General features: G+C 37.5%; 1 non-coding gene across 1 annotated transcript; it reads left to right on the top strand.

Moving 5' to 3' along the window:
- The first annotated feature begins 355 nt into the window (after positions 1-355).
- LOC128250097 (U6 spliceosomal RNA) lies at positions 356-462 on the top strand. The gene has a single exon (XR_016244978.1). It is a non-coding gene; the product is annotated as a U6 spliceosomal RNA (small nuclear RNA).
- The last annotated feature ends 2,664 nt before the right edge of the window (positions 463-3,126 follow it).

Here is a 3,126-nt window from a genome sequence, read left to right as displayed (position 1 = left end):
TCACAAAATAGTCATCTTTTGTCGTAAGAACGTCTGTGCTTGTCTCCCACCACCGCTTAACAACCGGTGATGGTGTGTTTGCACTCCCCGTAATTTAACGGTTCGGCTAAAGAGACCGACAGAATAAGAACCAGGCTTTGAAAAGAAAATAATTACTGGGGTCGATTAGTTCGGCTAAAATTCCTCAAGGCGGTGCCCCAGCATGGCCGCAGTCAAGTAAATGGGAAGACACGAAGCAGAAGAAATATCGCAATCCACAGTCCTTAATTTATAAATAATGGCTTCAAATTTTAGTACGAGGGCAAAAGTTTTGATAAGAAGAGGGCAAGTCGATTGCATCGAACCCAATACTTGACTAGAAGCCTGTTTTATCGACATAATAAAATTGGAGCGATAAAGAGAAGATTAGCAAGACCCCTGCGCAAGGATGACACGCAAATTCGTGAAGTGTTCCATATTTATTTGAGAAAGCAAACTATCAAGATATCGGTCGTTCTCCGATAGGTTTATAGTCGAGCCTATGACAGTTGGGACCTCCGGTGATCTTGGCATCCTGAAACTATATCTCTGCTCACCGTTATCGGTGCGGAGGTTGTTGTCTGCAAGTGTGCGTCCCGTGAATCAGAGTGACTCTTCCGGCGCATATCATGAGAAATGTTTCTAACATATGTAACCAGTTAGGATGAAATATAAGAGAAGCAATGGTTGAGTTCCTTATATTTTTTTCAAATGCAATAATTTTAACAATCAAATTTGAAAAAAAACAAAAAAATTTAATTGTCGTAAAAGCTAAGAAGCGATAAGTTACTCATAACTTTTATAAGGATCAAATAATATAAATTTTATTCACAATAAATCTCAGTGTTTTCGAAAGGATAATATGCAAAGTCGACCTCGGCGGTTGCTGAATTCATAACGTAAAGATCCGGTCCGACGTGCTGACAGTTCTAACAGCTCGCCGCCTAAATCAATAGATTTATAAATTATGAAAAAGAAAACAAAAGATTATTCCCGAATAGCTGTGCTATTAAAATAAAGTTGGCAGGGGTAAAGAATACGCGCACCACCCGTTTTCAGCGTAATCCTAACCCTAACCCTAACCCTAATCCCTAACCCTAAACACCGGGAGTGCGTATTCTTTACCTTCGCCAAAAAGTTTCTTATTTCGATTCCCAGTCTCAGCGTTTTCACATCACGTACTTTTATTTATGTCCTTGAGAAAGTCATGACGGTTAACAATATTCTCATTTTTGCCTTATCTGAAATAGTTGTTTACAGAAATGATATTCACACTATGTATTCAATTAGACCGGCGTGTGTGGTGGGGTGGGAGAAAGAGCTAAGTCGGGCCATCAGGTAATAATATACGTAAAATGTATATATATATTTCGATATTATCGAGTATCACCAAAGCTCAATGAATGCGGAAGACAATTTTCAATGATATATTGTGTTAGACAACTCGCTTTTATACACACACGGATACACAACCATATCTATCACTTATAGTATAGGACTGTATTTTTCTTTAATTAGGTACTTCTTTATTTTCCTTAAATAGTAACAAGCTCCTGGTGAATATCCTGGATGGCACCGTTTCTATTCAGCGCTTTTTGACTACCTTATATACATATATTCATTGAACGTCTATATATTAGAGCTACCTATTTATTTTTCTATCTATCTATCTATCTATCTATCTATCTATCTACCAACTGACCTGCTTATCTATCTGTCTGTCTGTCTGTCTGCCTGCTTGCCTGTCTGCCTGTCTGTCTGTCTATCTATCTATCTATCTAACTGGCTAGCTAGCTAGCTATTTGTCACTATCTATCTGTCTACCAACTCACTTGTTTATCTATCTATCTATCTATCCATCTATCTATCCATCTATCTATCTATTTGTCTGACTGTCTGTTTTATTCCTCCTTTCTTTAACCGAAAACAGACATTAGCGGTAACAGCCACCATACAGAACATTAAACATACGACGTTTACAGCGTTTACCTATAGAGAATACGATCTGTAAAATAAAACACGCCTGTGTTACCGTGTGGAGAGTTTAGCATAGATGTCTCAGGCAAGATAACCCTTCTTCGAAAGAATGAAAGTCCAACTAAATGCTTCGACATGTAACCAATCTGAGTTCGAATCCCATCGGATCGAACTTCAGTCAGAGAGAGACAGAGAGAGAGATAGATGGGGCAGAAAGAAAGAAAGAAAGAAAGAAAGAAAGGAAAAGAGAGAGAGCGAGAGGTTCCAGACGAGCCGGGAACGTAAGCCTAGTTTCGGAATCAACAGTAACAGCAAAATTCATATCTCTTATACAGTTTATATCACCAAAGGGAAAAGGTTGAACGTGACAGCATTCTTTACTTATCTTTTTTTTTATAGTAAATCTGAGTAGAAAGAAATTATTGTTTACTGCTTTTAGTTATACGAACTCATTCCTCCACCCCACCCCGCCTACCCAAATAATCACTACACCACTTGTTTTGTTTCTTTTATGTACACAATCTGCAACATAAATCTCACACTTTTCCTTGTAACTAGATACATGCACACACACACCACACAAAACGTACAAACACAACACGTGCACACACACACACACATCACATACATAAACGAAGGAAGATCCCTTCGCGGTAGTGCGACCTATTAGAAATAACAGCCTAGATATTCCTCCAATCACCCCCTTAAGGTCTTCTAAAACACACTAATTATTCAATGTGTGAAAGAAAGAGGACTGGTCAAGATTAGAGTAACTTTCATCATAGGTTTACTTGACTAGAACCAAACTACGTGCTCATCTTCAGTATATTAAATGTGTGTGCGTGCGCGTGTGTGTGTGTGTATGTGTGTGTTCAAGTGCGTACATTTTTTTTAATGTGAATTTGTGTGCACGCAACTATTTGCGTACGTACGCTTACTTTAATATGTACACACACACACACATATATGTATATATACACACACAAATATATATATATATAATTATTACAAATTAAAAGGGTAAAGATTTATCAATTTATTAATTTATTAATAAATCAACAATTAATAATTTTTACCAAGCCCTTCGGTATGTAAGCACCATTATCGGTGGAGAACTTATTTAAAAGTTCC

The sequence above is a fragment of the Octopus bimaculoides genome, chromosome 1 (genome assembly GCF_046866305.1).
Source record: "Octopus bimaculoides isolate indiv1 chromosome 1, ASM4686630v1, whole genome shotgun sequence".
NCBI classification, from domain to species: Eukaryota; Metazoa; Mollusca; class Cephalopoda; order Octopoda; family Octopodidae; genus Octopus; species Octopus bimaculoides.
The sequence above is the reverse complement of the archived record's forward strand: the minus strand, read 5'-3'. Positions and strand labels throughout refer to the sequence as shown.